The following is a 19,519-nucleotide window of genomic DNA, read 5'->3' on the forward strand; positions in this document are numbered from 1 at the left end:
CAAAAAAGGAAGAAGAGGTTCATCTGTGACAAACGTTTTTGTTTTTTTAATGCAAAGGGGTTGGTAAATATTACAGTTTGCCAAATTCAAATGTATTTGCATATGTAAGCTCTGCGAAGACATAAAACATATTTCTAAGTTTTATGACCATAAGAGGGCTACATATGGCTTTACTCTAGACCTGGTAGCCTATAACATATTATAAAAGCTCTTCACCACTGAAATGGAAATTAAATGTTAAAGATTTCAAGGTTGATCAGATTCATGTGTGGAGGTAAGGAATCTGTTACTACTCTTATATTTCCTGTGTGTAATGACACTTGTCAGTGAGGAGTTCCCAGCTGTGGTATGTATTATTATATCCATATCACCTTGTAGCCCAAGACAGGTTGCCCACTGAAGCTAAGCAGGGTTCAGCCTGGTCAGTACCTGGATGGGAGACCTCCTGGGAAAACTAGGTTGCTGCTGGAAGATGTGTTAGTGAGGACAGCAGGAGGTGCTCACCCTGCGGTCTGTGTGGGTCCTAACGCCCCAGTATAGTGACGGGACACTATACTGTCAAAAAGCACCGTCTTTCGGATGAGACGTTAAACCGAGGTCCTGACTCTCTGTGGTCATTAAAAATCCCTGGATGTCTTTCGAAAAGAGTAGAGGTGTGACCTCGGCATCCTGGCCAAATTTCCCCATTGGTCTCTGACCATCATGGCCTCCTAATCATCCCCTTACACTGATTGGCTTCATCACTCTGTCTCCTCTCCACCAGTAAGCTGGTGTGTTGTGGGCGTTCTGGCGCACTATGGCTGCCGTCGCATCATCCAGGTGGATGCTGCACACTTGTGGTGGACGAGGAGACACCACCCCTCACAATGTAGAGCGCTTTGAGTGCTTAGAAAAGCAGAAAAGCGCTATATAAATGTAATGAATTATTATTATTATTAATATTAATAATATTACAGTGTCTTTAATAATTATTATTCTCCCTGACTTTATTATTTGCAACAGTGTCTCTGTCTGTTGTCAAAATGGATATTTTTGTCATAATAGGTTCCTTACAGAGCTGAGGAGATCACTATACCAGCAGATGTCACACCAGAGAGAGTCCCCACTCATATAGTTGACTATTCAGGTATTAAACAAGAAATAAAGTTATGGTGTTATCTATTATAGTTCTATGTATGACACTTAATGAAAATGTTCACAATGTATCATGATTTATTGGTGTGGACATAACAGTGTTTTTTAAATATACACCGAAGCTGAACAGACAGATGAACAGCTTTATCAAGAGATATCAAAGGTAAGATTTATACACAAAACTTAATACACACATGCACATATATATGTATGACATTCTGATTTCCTCAGAGAAATTATATTATATTACATTCCTTTTTAGGCCAATGTTATATGTATAGTCTACTCGGTGAACAACAAGAAGTCTATTGAGAAGGTGAGAGAACTTGATCATACATCCTAGTCTTCATGCAGTAAGTCATAATAATTGAATCATTCATGAGAATAATCAGCGATTTGATCCATGATTTTCAAGTCTGACTGATTATACAATATACATATATTTTGCTTGCTCTTGCATAACACGTGTAAAGGCCCATTCAAGTCAAGTCAAGTCACCTTTATTTATATAGCGCTTTTAACAATACAGATTGTGTCAAAGCTCTTAACAGTATCGAATTGGAGGATAGAGTGTCAGTAATGTATAAAAATAAGATTAAACACTCGATTTTCAGTTAAGGCATTTCATTATTGAATTCAAAGATGTCATTGTCTAGCTCAGTTTAGTTTAAATAGTATCTGCAAAATCAAATTGACGATAATCACTAGAAATTAAGTGTCCCCAACTGAGCAAGCCAGAGGCGACAGTGGCAAGGAACCAAAACTCCCTCTGTGACAGAATGGAGAAAAAAAAACCTTGGGAAAAACCAGGCTCAGTCGGGGGCCAGTTCTCCTCTAGCCAGGAGATTATTGTTTATTTATTGTTTAGTTATTGTTTTAATTAAAATTTTAAATGTATTATATTTCTATTTTATATTGTTGCAATTTCTAACAATAATAGTATTATGTAGTTAGGTATTTTCTTTTATTTTTAGTTTTATTGTATTTAAGTCGAGGTCTTCACTGGGGATATGTCCCTGGGATATGTCGGGGATATGTCCAAGTGTCAAGGCCTCCGCCGACGATCAGGGAGACATCATCTCCTGGCGCCGATCCACCATCTGATCCAGACACAGACTGAGAAACAGAATAAGAAAGAAACAGACAAATATTAGCGTAGATGCCATTCTTCTTACGATGTAACGAGTACATCGTGTGTTATGGGAAGTGTTCCCGGTTCCGGTTGATCTAATTAATGCAGCCTAACAATCCATTAATGGATTTGAATAATAGAAGCGTATTAGTGTGTTATGTGTAAACCAGGTTAAAGAAATGTGTCTTTAATCTAGATTTAAACTGACAGAGTGTGTGTGTGTCTGCCTCCCAAACAGCGTTAGGTAGATTGTTCCAGAGTTTGGGTACTAAATAGGAAAATGATCTGTTGCCCGCAGTCGATTTTGATATTCTAGATATTATCAAACGGCCAGAGTTTTGAGAACGCAGCGGACGTGGAGGACTATAATGTGATAAGAGCTCGCTCAGGTACTGAGGAGCTAAGCCATTCAGGGCTTTATAAGTAGTTAACAAGATTTTAAAATCTATACGATGTTTGATAGGGAGACAGTGCAGTGTTGACAGAACCGGGCTAATATTGTCATACTTCCTGGTTCTAGTAAGAACTCTAGCTGCTGCATTTTGGACCAGCTGTAGTTTGTTGATCAAGCGTGCAGAACAACCACCCAATAAAGCATTACAACAGTCGAACCTTGAGGTCATAATCGCATGCATTAGCATTTCTGACGTTGAGAGCATAGGTCGCAATTTAGATATGTTTTTGAGATGGAAAAACGCAGTTTTACAGATGCTAGACACATGGCTTTCAAATGAAAGATTGCTATCAAACAGCACACCTAGGTTCCTAACTGATGAAGAAGAAATGACAGAGCAGCCGTCAAGTGTTAGATTGTGTTCTAGGTTATTACACGTGGGGGTTTTATTGTCCGATAATTAAAACCTTTTTTTTTCCAGAATTTAGCAGTAAGAAGTTACTCGTCATCCAGTTTTTTATATCGACTATGCATTCCGTTAGTTTCTCAATTTGGTGTGTTTCACCAGGCCTTGAAGAAATATAGAGCTGAGTATCATCAGCATAACAGTGAAAGCTAACACCGTGTCTCCTGATAATATCTCCCAAGGGTAACATGTAAAGCGTGAAAAGTAACGGCCCTAGTACTGAGCCTTGAGGTACTCCATACTGCATTTGTGATCGATATGATACCTCTTCATTCACTGCTACAAATTGATGGCGGTCAGATAAGTACGATTTGAACCATGCTAAGGCACTTCCACTAATGCCAACAAAGTGTTCTAGTCTATTCAAAAGAATGTTGTGGTCGATAGTGTCGAACGCAGCCCTAAGATCCAGTAGAACTAATAAAGCGATACAACCACGATCAGATGATAGAAGCAGGTCATTTGTAACTCTAATGAGAGCAGTCTCAGTACTATGATACGGTCTAAATCCTGACTGGAATTCCTCACAGATACCATTTTTCTCTAAGAAGGAATATAATTGTGAGGATGCTACCTTTTCTAGTATCTTTGACAGAAAAGGGAGATTTGAGATCGGTCTGTAATTAACTAGATCTTTGGGGTCAAGTTGTGTTTTTTTAATGAGAGGCTTAATTACAGCCAATTTGAAGGATTTGGGGTCATATCCTAATGACAATGATGAATTAATAATAGCCAAAAGAGGACCTATGACTTCTTTTAGTAGTTTAGATGGAATAGGGTCTAACATACATGTTGTTGGTTTAGATGATTTAATCAGTTTATACAATTCTTCCTCTCCTATAGTAGAGAATGAGTGGAATTGTTCCTCAGTCACCTTTATTAATATTGCGCTTTTAACAATACAGATTGTGTCAAAGCACTTACAGTTTTTTACGATTGTTTACACACTAAAATACAAATTTCCACACAATTTGCAAAATTCTACTCCAATGAGCAAAACACCTCTTCAGATTTGCACAACATTACACACAATGTCTGCTTCACCCTTTTTGCAAAACATTACACACAGTGATTTGTAAAACTCTACACACATTTTCACACCTTAGACACAGATAAGGATTGTGAGGTTACTTCCTTGTCATTACAAAGCCCCGGATTGCCAATGACCACACTAATGAACAAATTGGATAATCACATCCACCAGGTGTGGAAGCACACATGTGCTAATTTGAAAACGCAGCACTCCGGTGTGCTATAAAAGGCAACAGGTGAGTTCACCTGTCTACACCTTCAACAAAAATGGAAGAAGCTAGAAGAAGAAGAAGAAGAAAAAGAAGAAGAAGAAGAAGAAGAAGAAGAAGAAGAAGAGTGAGAATGAGAGGCGGAGCTGAAAGAGGAGATGAAGGAGGTAGAGGAAGAGGAGAATGAGGTAGAGGAAGAGGAGAAGGAGATAGAGGAAGAGGCCTAGGTAGAGGAAGAGGAGAAGGAGGTAGAGGAAGAGGAGAAGAAGGTAGAGGAAGAGGAGAAGGAGATAGAGGATGAGGCCTAGGTAGAGGAATGGGTAGAGAAGGACTTGAAGAGTTGATAGAATCTGAACAAAGAAGACGAGGACCAAATTTGACTCAAGAAATCCGTGCAACACTTATTGACCATGTTATCAACCATGGACTGACACTGATGGAAGCTGGACAAAGAGTTCAACCAAATCTCAGCAGAAATATTGCTGCGTCAGTAATTCGGACATTTCATCGAGAAAACAGGTAAGCTAACCACACAGTACATTGAAACTGAAGCTTTCTGTACTTATCATCAATATTGTTTACTGTGACATTTGACAGTAGGCTGCATGTGTATTTTTTTTTTTTTATATATATATTTTTTTACATAGGATTGAGGGTCGAGGACACCAAGGTGGAAGGGGCCCTATGTTCACTCGTGCACAAGAGGCCGCCATTGTGAACATGGTTTTGACCAATAATTGTATCAAATCCAAGCCAATATCATCAATGATGACCATATTTTCAATAACATCCAATGAGTCTCTCTGTCAACATTAGGTCGAATCATCAAGAAAAATCAAATATACATGAAGCAACTCTATCGGTATCATTCGGGGGTGGTGATGGCGCAGTGGATAAGTCACATGCCTTTGGTGTTCGAGACCCGGGTTCGAATCCACTGTGAGACACCAATGTGTCCCTGAGCAAGACCCTTAACCCCTAGTTGCTCCAGAGGCGTGCGACCTCTGACATATATAGCAATTGTAAGTCGCTTTGGATAAAAGCGTCAGCTAAATGAATAAATGTAAATGTAAATTTGACAGAAATTCAGAGAGAGTGAAACATCTGCGCAATGAGTATGTGGAGGTATGTATTGTTCATCTTACTATGGTGTGGTATTGTGCACTGCTCATAGTGTTCTGGCACAAAAAAATACTGTGCAATAGATTGAATAGCATCTTATTGTCTTTTACTGTGTTTCAGAGAGTCTTGCAAATGGATGCTGCAGAAATTCAACATGAATTTATATATGTGGATGAGGCTGGATTTAACCTTGCGAAAACAAGAAGAAGAGGGAGAAATGTAATTGGACAATTGGCAATCACCAATGTGCCAGGGCAACGAGGGGGTAACATCACCCTTTGCGCTGCTATTACACAAAATGGGGTCCTCCACCACCATGCAAATCTGGGACCCTATAACGCAAATCTAATACTTGCATTTCTTGACAGATTGCACAAGATTGTCACAGCATTAAACCAAGTGGACCAGATGCGGTACATTGTCGTTTGGGACAATGTCTCGTTCCATCGGGCTGCTCTGGTCCAGAATTGGTTCCATGAGCACCCTGAATTTGAAGTCTTATACCTTCCCCCATACTCCCCTTCCTGAATCCAATAGAAGAGTTTTTTCAGCATGGCGGTGGAAGGTATACGACCTGCGGCCCTATGACCGTTTGCCCCTCATTCAGGCCATGGAGCAGGCCTGTGATCATATCGAAGCAGCTTCTGTGCAGGGGTGGATTTGTCACACGAGGCGATTCTTCCAACGGTGCCTTGCCAATGAAGACATAGCCTGTGATGTGGATGAAATCTTATGGCCTGATCCAGCCAGACGGAGAGATGATGAATAGTTACAGGATTCTTGTTGCTTTTACAGTAGTTTTTCTTCAGAGTCAAAGTGTATGTACTTCATGCAGTAATTTTTATTTGTCTACAGATTTTATTTGTTTCATTAATTTCATTGTTGGTTGATTACTGTAACTGATTATGGTAAGAAATACTGTAAGTATTGAAATAAATACTTGAAATATTCAGTCTGCAGCATCAGTGTTGTGTAGTGCTTGGTAAGTTTATAGTCGGCCTATTTGTGTACATTCTCCCTATATCTCAAACTAATCATGAAGAATGTTGTGGGTTTGTCACTATTGTTTCATCTAAATTATCCCTTACATAACAATGTCAGGCCAAAAATCTAGCACATGCTATTTCCTGAAATTAGTTTTTACAAATGTGTTTTTTATTTATCACCGCAGTGTGAAACTGGCTGCAATAGTGTCTGATCATTGAGGACTGTGTTGGTTAAATGAAAACTAATAGCATTTTCACAAATATGTGTATATGTTTTGACTGAAGTATGTCATTTTGCAAACAATCTAGGTATTATGCAAATTGAGTGTGGTGTTTGGATAATTGAATGATTCTATTTTGAAAAAATGAACCCGGTTTTCAAAATTGCAACACCTAAACAATTGAAAAAAACTGTAACAGTATCAAATTGGAGGATGGCGTGTCAGTAATGTATAAAAATAAGATTAAACACTCAATTTTGAGTTAAGGCATTTCATTATTGAATTCAGAGATGTCATTGTCTAGCTCAGTTTTGTTTAAATAGTATCTGCGAAATCAAATTGATGATAATCACTAGAAATTAAGTGTCTCCAACTGAGCAAGCCAGAGGCGACAGCTGCAAGGAACCAAAACTTCCTCTGTGACAGAAAGAGCCTTGGGAGAAGGCAACAAAAAACAACAACCTTGGGAGAAACCAGGCTCAGTTATGATGCAGTATATGCAAACTAAATTCTCAAGCGCTTTAAAATTGTGTGGATTCTCGCAATGTTTTTTATCATTCATGACTTATTCTTCACTGTTTTTATCATTAATCATCACAATTCCAACTATATTGCTCCTCTGTGTTAATTAGATAAATTTTATAGTTTATGGTTTAAACTTTATAGTTCTAATTATGGGTATAGTTACTGTCCTTGGTGTGAATGGGTCTTAAAACATATTTATATAGCTTTCAGATTGACAAGTCTCAGGTGACAAGTCATTGGATTCCTTTGATAAATGAGAGAACAGACAAAGACAGCAGGTGGGTAAACACAGGTGCATAATGCATTAGTTCTCTGTGTGTCTTACTCACAAATACACAATTAATACACAATTATACACTCACCTAAAGGATTATTAGGAACACCAGTTCAATTTCTCATTAATGCAATTATCTAATCAACCAATCACATGGCAGTTGCTTCAATGCATTTAGGGGTGTGGTCCTGGTCAAGACAATCTCCTGAACTCCAAACTGAATGTCAGAATGGGAAAGAAAGGTGATTTAAGCAATTTTGAGCGTGGCATGGTTGTTTGTGCCAGACGGGCCGGTCTGAGTATTTCACAATTTGCTCAGTTACTGGGATTTTCACGCACAACCATTTCTAGAGTTTACAAAGAATGGTGTGAAAAGGGAAAAACATCCAGTATGCGGCAGTCCTGTGGGCGAAAATGCCTTGTTGATGCTAGAGGTCAGAGGAGAATGGGCTGACTGATTCAAGCTGATAGAAGAGCAACTTTGACTGAAATAACCACTCGTTACAACCGAGGTATGCAGCAAAGCATTTGTGAAGCCACAGCACGCACAACCTTGAGGCGGATGGGCTACAACAGCAGAAGACCCCACCGGGTACCACTTATCTCCACTAGAAATAGGAAAAAGAGGCTACAATTTGCACGAGCTCACCAAAATTGGACGGTTGAAGACTGGAAAAATGTTGCCTGGTCTGATGAGTCTCGATTTCTGTTGAGACATTCAGATGGTAGAGTCAGAATTTGGCGTAAACAGAATGAGAACATGGATCCATCATGCCTTGTTACCACTGTGCAGGCTGCTGGTGGTGGTGTAATGGTGTGGGGGATGTTTTCTTGGCACACTTTAGGCCCCTTAGTGCCAACTGGGTATCGTTTAAATGCCACGGCCTACCTGAGCATTGTTTCTGACCATGTCCATCCCTTTATGACCACCATGTACCCATCCTCTGATGGCTACTTCCAGCAGCATAATGCACCATGTCACAAAGCTCGAATCATTTCAAATTGGTTTCTTGAACATGACAATGAGTTCACTGTACTAAAATGGCCCCCACAGTCACCAGATCTCAACCCAATAGAGCATCTTTGGGTTGTGGTGGAACGGGAGCTTCGTGCCCTGGATGTGCATCCCACAAATCTCCATCAACTGCAAGATGCTATCCTATCAATATGGGCCAACATTTCTAAAGAATGCTTTCAGCACCTTGTTGAATCAATGCCACGTAGAATTAAGGCAGTTCTGAAGGTGAAAGGGGGTCAAACACAGTATTAGTATGGTGTTCCTAATAATCCTTTAGGTGAGTGTATGTTCTTCTTTAAAGGTAGATTGCATTTTAAGGGGGGCATATCATATATCATGCTTACACAATTTTTTTTTTTTCCGCTATAGGCAAAATTGATTTACTATGAAAACATGCTGTAACTTTCAGAAGCTGAATCATTATTTGTGCAACTAGATTAAGTATTGAAATCAGGCACATTTATGTGTCAGTAATACCTCTTGGGTGATGATCAGAAACTTGGCCCACCCTTTCTCATTCATTAATTGTTTTTTTTTAAATATATGAGTAAATTCTGAATAATTGCCATGTATAATGAACCTTTCCAAACACTCATCTCTGGAATTACAAATAATTTGACATCTCTCAGATATGATATGCAGAATCTTCAGTCAGAAATTGCAACTATGTGAATTATATGCACAGGAATGCTGTGGGATCTTCTCCCTTTTCAAATTTGGCTCCAGTATATTGCATAAATGCAAAAGAATGTGGCCATAAGCAGATAACAGAAATTATTGCAGCTTGCAGACAAGTACTACTGGTGCTCAGAATATGCTAATCTATAATAAAAAGGAAAACAGGCTATGCGGCTGTTTTCAATCATTTTTGTTTATAAAGAAATTGATTTTCATATTGAACTAATTGATTAATTAATTAATAGATTTATATATTATTATGTTGAATAGTGTCATCAAGATGGAGTTACCAGATGGCATAAAGTTCACAAGTTTAACGCTTCATTTATGTGTGGTCAAATTTTTGTAGTACCGGCTAACATTATAAAAATATGAACAAGAATCTGAAAATTTACGTCAAAAATGTTTTCTGAATTCTAAATAATCAGTGAATGAATTTACTGTTATTCTGAATGAATTCTTTATAAAACAGTTCCTTTTGCTCGTTTTATATAAATGAGGCCCAAAGTTTGTCAAACTTTGTGTGACTGTCGCCTATTTCACATCCAAAACCCCCAAAACATATATTATTCTTTAGCACAGCCTCTTGTACTTCATTGCCTAAAGCCACAATGAAATGGAAGTAGGGACAGATCTTTTCTTCCATCTTGTGCCATCTATCCAAGTGTAACAGATTGTCAAAAAATAGAAATGTGGGGTGGGGAATTGGTTCTATGCATTGGTTGTTGAATGGATTTTGAAATGCACTCATAAATAGATCCAGATGAAGGTGAGCTTATTTTATTAATTGAAGCATATGCATGCAATAATCATTCACAATAAGATCTTTTACATATCTATCAAGATCTAAAATATAGGGTATTTTAATTTCATGCCAAACTTAAACACAATTGCCTTACAATTCCAAGATTAAGAGTTAACAGCAGTCAGTATGTTAATTCCCTGGTATACTAAAAATAGCCAGAAGCTATTTGTGTTCACCTCTTAATGTGTGTGTTTGTTTAAGGGTTCCTCTGATCCTTGTGGGGAATAAATCTGATCTGGTTGAGCACAGCAGTATGGAGACTGTCCTTCCCATCATGAACAAATACACCAAGATAGAGACCTGTGTGGAGGTATGCCAAACCATGCATATTTATATATTTGCGTACTGAGCAGCTGAATGTCTCTTAACCCCTAAACTTTAACTGTCATATAGGTCATGTGATGTCAGTCTGTGTGTTGTGTGGATTCTAATACAATTAATTAATTCAAAATCTTGGCAATCAAAGAAAGAGGCAGCCACTCCTAACAATCTCCATCAATTTATACGCCTCTTTGAAATGTGGGGTGCAGTGTCAATTGCAAGACAATGTCAATGATGTATAAGAACATTATTTATGATCGTTAAAAGTTTGTATTAAAAGAAACATGATGAGGATTTGAAGATCTTTATTAAAACATTTATTGCAGTGTAGTAGCGACAAAGTACATCTAGCAATTTGGGTTCAGAATGAACCTAGAACATCCTAAACTCAAACCTTGGTACAGTCACAGTTTACTACCTTTAATGTAAATGAAGTGTTTTACCTCTTTCTATAGTGTTCAGCAAAGAATCTGAAGAATATTTAGAGTTATTTTACTATGCACAGAAGGCTGTCCTTCACCCTACAGGGCCACTCTACTGTCCAGAGAAGAAAGAGGTCTGCACATATATGACTACATTTTAATGATTTATGTAAACATACAGTACTTGTATTGTACTGATGTATTGTGTTCTGAAGTTTAACTGTATTTTCTTTGTTTTACAGATGAGGTCTGCCTGTGTTCGGGTGTTGACACGTATCTTTAAGGTTTCAGATTTGGACAATGATGGCATTCTCAATGATCATGAGCTCACCTTTTTTCAGGTGAGATTTCTGAGTAGAGTATATTATTGTCTTTCTTAGGTGCACGACACAATTTGTGGACATCCACTTCTAATTAATAGGGTTATATCATAATTGTGTGCAATATTGGCAAAAAATATCTCAAAATTTACTGAGATTTTGTTTATTATGATAATTAGCAATATTTTGCTGAGTGTGTTTTTGTGCACAAGTGGCATAATGCAATGATTTTTCCACTTTTTTATTAAAAATGATAAAAATGAAATGATTGAAAAAATGCCAATGGCCAGTAGGTGGTGGCAAGTGACTGTCTTCATGAGTAGTGTCATTGAGTAATTCAATTGGATGATTTGTTAAAACATATTTATTCGGTCATTGAATCATTCATTAAACAGATTTTTTCAAAACAGCCTCACTGAGTTACAAAGCACTGTTGTGTGCTGCTCTCAGACGAAAAACAGTTCTGATGTGTGATGTGGCATTCTAATGGGATTTAAACAGCTTCCATCAAACAGTGAGACCGTGTACTCTTGCACATCATTAAAACATTAATTACAGTATTACCATAGATGATCAATATTACACACCCCTAATAATTAAATTCTAGAGAGTTGTTTGTTTCCAACTGCTGCAACAATTCAGTGAGTGCCCTTTCTGTTCCAGCATAACTTTTGTGTTGTGTGCAAAGTGAGGTCCATAATAAAATGGTTTACAGTGATGGGGAAGAACATACCTGGCCTGCACAAAGGCAAGAACCGAACCACTTTGACAACTTTAATAAAAAAACTGAAACCAAGCCAGGTCCCATTGCCAACATCAGTGCCTGACTTCATTGATGTTCTTATGTCTGAATGGGAGGGGGAGGGGGGGGGGGGGGATCCCTGCAGCCATATTGTAACATATAATAAAAATTCTTCCCAGGTGAGTGGAAACTGTTAGGCGATGAACCCCCTATAAATGTCAGTGATTTTCAAATAATTGCTCAATGATTATTCTTGAACCATGGAATTGTATTTGTGGTCTTCTTTGTCCCGTAAGGACATATTTTCTATTTATTTTATGGCAAAAAACATTTGTCCGTAGTTTACTCCCAAAATTAAAATTGTCATCATTTACTCACCCTCATGTTGTTCTCATTTAAATTCTCATAAAAATGTTGATCTTTAAAACTAGGTATTTTAATAAAACTTGAGAGATATCTGTCCCTCTATAATTGAAAGTCCAATCCACCACAAAAAGTTAAGCGATCATAAAATAAATCCATATGATTCTTCTGAAGAGACATGGTTGCTTTAATATGATATAAATATACCTGGTGGCTTTAACAATATGAACAGATTCAGTTTCGATTTTTATTCACATAAACAATGATTAGCACACATGCATAGAGCACATCAAATGTGGTAAACAGAAGGTCAAATGTGCTCACTTTACACACAAGAACAAAGCTTCATACTTTGTTTTGGTTTTGAAGATGAATGAAAGTCTTACGGGTTTTGAACGACATGAAGCTGTGGGTAACAGAATTTAGCCTTTTAGGTCAACTATTCCTGTAAATTCATTCATAAGGTTATGGTTTGACTTAGTTTAAACAAGACTTCAAGTTCAAATTGTCTTATTTAAGGTTTGGGTAAGGTTAGTATTTGTGTATTTAATATCATTGTCTGATTCTTATTTGTAGAGAACTTGTTTCAACACCCCACTAGCCCCACAGGCCCTGGAGGATGTAAAAAATGTTGTGAGAAAAAACCTGACAGATGGAGTGTGTGGTTATGGGCTCACTCTCAAAGGTGAGGCTGCATTTATGAAGTTTAACATTTGCAGATCTTGAGCACTGGTTCTCTGAAGAACTGCAACTTTTGAATGTCTTCCCTAATTAAGACCTTATTTCTATCATCAATTCATTAATAAAGGCTGACCTGAACTAGGTGAAAAAAAGAGCAGTGCTTGGGCACCGTAGGACCATGTTCTACAGATTTAACCTTTGAGGCAATGGTTCCACTGACTGTCAGTTATCATTGTTGCCTAGGGCAGGTAAATGACCCAGACTGCGAAAAAGTTTAGAATTTTAGTGAATTTCAGTGGCAGGCAGTGTTTGCTTAGCAATTTACATTTACATTTACATTTTACATTTAGTCATTTGGCAGACGCTTTTATCCAAAGCGACTTACAATTGGGGAATACAAAAAGCGATTAATCTTGAAGAGGCAATCAGACAGAGGAAGTGCTCGTAACACCAAGTCTCAGTCATTGTTCAAATAAGTACAAGCTAGTAAGCGGAGAGAAAGATAGAGGGAAAGAGTTTTTTTTGTTTTTTTTTAGTTTAGGATGAAGTCTAGTACTGCCGAAAGAGATGAGTTTTCAGTTGTTGCTTGAAGATTGCCAGGGATCCGGCGTTCCGGATAGGGGTGGGAAGATTATTCCACCAGCCAGGAATGGTGAACGAGAATGTTCTGGAGAATGATTTTGAGCCTCTCTGTGATGGTATCACAAGGCGTCACTCACTAGCAGATCTCAAACTTCTGGAGGGGATGTAGGTTCGTAATAGTGAGTGGAAGTAGGAGGATGCTGAGCCTGTGGTAGTTCTGTACGCAAGCAATTCTGTTCAGAAAGGAATATGCTGAGCTTCTTGATTTAATCAATCAACATGGTAATTTTTTTTTAACAGGTTTCCTCTTCCTACATACTCTCTTCATCCAAAGAGGAAGGCATGAGACAACGTGGGCTGTACTGCGGAGGTTTGGATATGATGACGATCTTGAGCTGCATCAGGACTACCTGTTTCCCCTGTGAGAACACCTGCTTCCATTCAGTCAATCTATTAACACTTCACATTTATTATGAAGATAAGTTCTATTAATTTGGGTTTTTTGAAGAGACCTCAGTAATTCTACTTTTGGTTAAAACATGATGTAGTTTTACATTTCTCACGAAATGTAATTGAATTTCTCTTGAAATACAGATTTTTCTTTATTTTTGTACTTACCCTGTGTCCCAATGTGCATACTATCCACCCTATCTGCCCTAAATAGTATTGCAAATTACTACTATCACATAGAATGTAAGATGGATAGTATGCACATTGGGACACGGGCTTAGTCAAGCCAAGTCACATTTATTTATATAGCGCTTTTAACTATACAGATTGTGCCAAAGCACTTAACAGTATCAAATTGGAGGATAGAGTGTCAGTAATGTATAATAATAAGATTAAACACTCTATTTTCAGTTAAAGTTGTAGTCTTAGTTGTAATCTTTTTTTGTCCACTGTCCAGTACAGCAAACTTGATATATATGTCTATGTAATGTATATACGGATCTCTGTGTGTGTGGTAGTTTCCTAAGAGTAATTAAGAACAGTGTTAAGAACTCTTTAAGCCCCTTTCTTAATCTGCTTTGATTACTCCCTATTCGAGACTTTGTAGAAATCCCAATTTAATCAAACTATGCTAATCTACTAATCTTGCAGTTAGCGACATCTGACTCTGTTTATGTTCCTACAGGTTAAAAATACCACCAGACTGCACCACAGAGCTCAATCACAATGCTTATCTGTTCCTACAGAGTGTCTTTGACAAACATGATAAGGTAAAAGTGTTTGACTGCCTCAGACATGACTGACAAATGTTTATCAGAATCCAGTTAGACAGACAAGAAAAAAACATTTTATTAAAAGGTTTAAATAAAAACGTCGGTCACAAAAGTAGTAATAGATTAAATTCTAAGAGGCTTTAATTGTTGTTTTCAGGATGTTCATTTTTATCAAAGCATGTTTGTATCTGCTTTAGGACAGAGACTTTGCATTGTCCCCTGAAGAGCTTATGGATCTATTTGATGTTTTCCCCTATGTCCCCTGGGGACTGGATGTGAACAGTACGGTTTGCACTAATGACCAGGGCTGGATCACATACCAAGGCTATCTCTCTCAGGACGTGTGTATCAAACATGCCATGTGTCTCAGTTCAAGAATTATAGTCAGCTTTAATGAACAATGATGCATTACTGTCTGGATGGTTTTGGAATGATTCATGAGTTTATCAGTTATCACTAATGTATTTTTGCAGGTTAACGACTTACCTGGATGTCCAGCGATGTCTGGAATATCTTGGTTACTCTATCATTGCTGAGCAGGAATCTCAGGCATCTGCCATAACAGGTAAGTTGAAAGACATATTTGCTATATAACATACCTAATTATATATTATTATATAGTTTTATTATATACATCTATAATTACTGAGTAGTTTTGGATATTAGAACATGCAAAAATTCTATCTTGGGCATTTTAAGACTTAATTTTTCATATTGGTTGTCTTTCCACTTAGCCTATACACTTCACACTACAAAACTGTTTGATTTTCTTTTCTTTTGTCTATTTCTTCTGCGATCCAAATTAGAAACAAAATGGGTGTTTGAAGTGACATGAAATTGAGTAAATAATGACAATTTTAATCTTTATATCATGGGTCATTGTTAGAGTAACTACAGATGCAGAATGAAAAAGTCACAACCACAAAACATTTATGTATTTTGTTCATGTGTATTTTATTTATAATTCTTAAAGTGCAGTATGACACCTGTGGTCCTCACTGAATGTATTTGCTCATGCTAGTGACCCGTGACAAGAAACTCAACCTTCAGAAGAAACAGACGCAACGGAATGTATTTCGCTGTCATGTGTTTGGAATAGATGGAAGTGGCAAAACTGGTTTCCTGCAGGGCTTCCTGGGCAGAAACCTTGTGGTCAGTTGCAACAAGAAAAACACCCTATTAAGTGATAAACCATAACCCACACAGACCTATTAACTTAAATGTGATTTTTGTTTTGTCTTTAGAATGAAATAAGCAGTTGAGTTAACACTTTTCAATAAAGTTCAGTTTGTTATAATTTGCTAATGCATTAGGGTTTGTGACAAACAGTTTCTACAGGATTTATTAATATAGGTTACTGTTATTTTGTAAATATACGATTGTTTATTATTAATTCATGATTTTTTCATATTTTATTAATGTAAAATTATACAAATTGAAATGTTGAAAATGCATTAGTATGAAAAATGTGAAGTAAAATAGCTTAAAGGTATAGTTCATTGTTAGTTTATGATACTTAAGGTATTAACAAATGTAAAGTATTGTAAATGAAGTATTTTATAAGCCCTTGAGCAGTGTTAGATTTCATCAGAGGTGCTGTGTTTAGAGAAACACCCAACAGAATAATTTTGAATCCAAGGCATTTTACAATCTCATCTGTGATATTTCTGATATCATTTGATTTCCATTCATGAAAAGATTTGTCCCCCCCAAAAAAAGAAAAATAGAAATGTTTATCTCAGATGTGACATTGTCATGATTCATTTTTTATTTACTGTCTGTTCCTCACAGCGTCAGAAGGTCATAAAAGAAGAACACAAATCATATTATGCAATCAGTACTGCACATGTGTACGGACAGGAGGAGTACTTGTTGGTAAATAATTATTTGGCTTACAGGAACTTACACTTTAGAGCTTTTTTCAGTCTGTGTAACTATAGTAATACTATACACTTTTATTTGTGGCAAAGCATTCCTCAGATCATTTGCTCTTACATCCTGCATTTAAACCTTATGAAGAGTTCAGAGATTTGACCACTATTTATCATGAGAATCTTTGAAATCTTTGTTCTATGTTTGTTTTGTTTTTCCTTCAGCTCCATGAAATCTTTCCAGATTTCGATTTCCTGTCTGAGACTGAACTTTCCTGTGACGTTGTGTGTCTGATCTATGATGTCAGCAACCCTTGCTCTTTTGAGTACTGTGCACGAATCTTCAAGGTTTGCTTTTACACTTTCACCAGTACAAGCCAATACTATGTCTAATTATTAAATACAGAGGAATTAAACTGCAATGCATGACTTAACATCTTTCGTCTTATTCCTTTATGCTTTCTCCTTCCTTTATCCTGCATGATATCTTAAGATATTTACTGTTTTCTTTTTATATTATACTGATGTCCTAAATGCATTTTTTACTTTATTTACCAGCAATACTTCATGGATAGTAAGACTCCATGTATGTTGATTGCTGCAAAGTCAGACCAGCCAGAAATAAAGCAGCAATACTGTATGACTCCACTGGAATTCTGTCGCAAGCACAAGATGCCGCCGCCTCAGTCCTATACCTGTAACACAGCTGCGGCTCCCAGCAAAGACATCTTCATCAAACTCACCATCGTGGCTGTGTATCCGTAAGTGATCTCTCATTATCCACAATTTTTGAGGATACTATAACACAGGACCGAAATTCTTTATAAATTACTGTCTATAAGGAATTCTTACATTTACCCTTCTTTAGCAATTATTTTTAGGGTGTAAATTATCACAATTCAAATGATGATTTATTTTTATTTTTTTGTCTTTTGTATTCTTAATTGACCACTCTTGTTTATCTCTCAGGGGTTATTTCCACATACAAATAACAATAAAAACAATACATGCTTAGGTGGTTTACTCAGAATAAAGGATTTCCCTAAAAACAGAAAGCTTCTCCAATCTGTTTGGCTGCAGAGCATCTTATGAGTCAGATGACGGTTTTCTGTTCTTCATTTGCAGTCTCATCATGAAATCACATTGTCTACAGTAACTATGCATTTATAATTAGGACAGTTTGCAAAATCTCCAAGCATGTGATATAATATTTTTCCCAGTTTTTCCCCTCGTTGTGTAAGACAACAAGAGAGACCATGTAAACAGGAAATACTAACGAGTTACGCTTGTTTGAAAGAACTTGAGGGAACATTCAAATTACCATAGTGTCTTTAAGTCTTTCACTTCTTTAATTCAAGACTTTCTTCTGTTTGTTAACTCCGAACCACTAAAAACTAATTTTTGCTGTTTGCCTGTATCTTTCTGTGTGTGTTGGCAGCCATGCACGTCTGCGCTGCATGTGTACCTGTAACAGGTGTACCTTCTGTCTGTGTCAGAACTTCCTGAACTCTGAGCTCGTGCAGACCGTTCGGACCAAACTCGACACTGTCATCTTTAGCAGGTCCTCAGGGTGGCTTTATCTTGGTTCATCACCTTTCTTCTGCACTTATCTCTTTTTCTTTTATCATAATTCATCCTCTTTTTTTTCTCCATTCTGATTCACATTAATCTGGCAGTTTGGCAAAATGCACTTGGCTTAACATGCTAATAAACATTTGATCATATAGACTACATGAAAATACATTAGTGGACAGGCCGAGGCAGCAGAGTTGCTGCAGTTAAGATGTTCTGTGGACTTTTTTTTCTTATCTCATTGTTGGGCTGTAGATTTTTGGATGCTTTTGGATACTTTTTCAATTCTGTCCAGATTAGTTGTATAACACTTTTCACAAACATGTAGATCTAAAGGAGCTTAACAAAGAGTAGTGCCACATAAATCCAGTCAAATGACAAGGAAGAAACTCCCCAAGATATTTTGGTAGATAAGAAAAATCCTTTGATGGAAGCGAGAATGTAGGGACTTTAAGTCTGGGGAAGCCCACTTTCTTGTGATTAAAAAAACATGTATTTTAAGTTTTAATGGTAATATTGACTATATGTTATACATAATGACTATGCTGACTTCTAATAAAATAACAATTTATACAATATGCAAATAGAATGATATACCCTTGCATATACCACATATGACAAAAACAGGTTATAGCTGGTCTTGAGACTGTCATGGCTGGGCGACAGGTATAGATTTGGAGTTTAGATTTAAGCACGATCCTGCACATTGTTCATGCTTTTAAAATCCATGTCTAAACTCATGGCAGTCTCATCTGACTTGCAACTTGTGACATGCAGCAGTTCAGTCTTTCATACTCATACTAGTTGCAACACTAAATCTAGTTATTACCATTTACTTCTTTATTTCCTCTTCTTAAAGTTTCTTTATGTTCTCCATCTGCCATCGCTATTTCCTGACACTGAAATTTGTCACATTTCTTCATCCTTCATCTTGGATTGAGTTTTGTAATGGTTTAGTGTTGCACATTAATATAATTTCCTTTGAATTCTTTGGTGTCTCTTTTCAGGCATAATTGTCTACTAAACTTGTGTTTTAGTTTTATTCAATGTTCACTACAGAAGTTAGTAAACTTTTGATTCATTCTATTTATCTTAAATAATCACCCTCATGTCATTCCAAACCTTTGAAGAATGCTGGTAATCAAACAGTTGATCTATTTCTTTAAGCTACAAAAGCTGTATAGTAAATGCAAGGTACTAAAACAAATGTAACTTTTGTGTGTAACTATTCATTCCTATTTCCTTTTTTAGGCACATTACCCATGCTGACCTGAAGAGCTCTACGTTTTGGCTCAGAGCGAGTGTTGGAGCCACAGTTTGTGCTATGCTTGGCTTTGCCATGTACAGAGCCCTCCTCAGATCTCAATGAGCAGACCCCAAAACTTACTTCCTTCATTTCCTGTCTACCCTAGTTATTTCCCATGTA

The 19,519-nt window shown here is 37.1% G+C and overlaps 1 pseudogene across 1 annotated transcript; it reads left to right on the forward strand.

The window, feature by feature from the left end:
* The first annotated feature begins 313 nt into the window (after positions 1 to 313).
* Positions 314 to 19,462, forward strand: LOC306844789 (mitochondrial Rho GTPase 1-A-like; annotated as a pseudogene). The gene is made up of 19 exons: positions 314 to 346; positions 1,045 to 1,126; positions 1,257 to 1,297; positions 1,397 to 1,450; positions 7,447 to 7,499; positions 10,198 to 10,306; positions 10,773 to 10,873; positions 10,982 to 11,080; positions 12,741 to 12,849; positions 13,728 to 13,848; positions 14,563 to 14,647; positions 14,848 to 14,993; positions 15,124 to 15,215; positions 15,672 to 15,802; positions 16,442 to 16,525; positions 16,747 to 16,869; positions 17,080 to 17,282; positions 17,960 to 18,082; positions 19,345 to 19,462. The product of its transcript is annotated as a mitochondrial Rho GTPase 1-A-like (transcript).
* Positions 19,463 to 19,519: the final 57 nt, after the last annotated feature.

Source organism: Barbus barbus, assembly GCF_936440315.1.
Source record: "Barbus barbus genome assembly, chromosome: 25".
Lineage (NCBI taxonomy): Eukaryota > Metazoa > Chordata > Actinopteri > Cypriniformes > Cyprinidae > Barbus > Barbus barbus.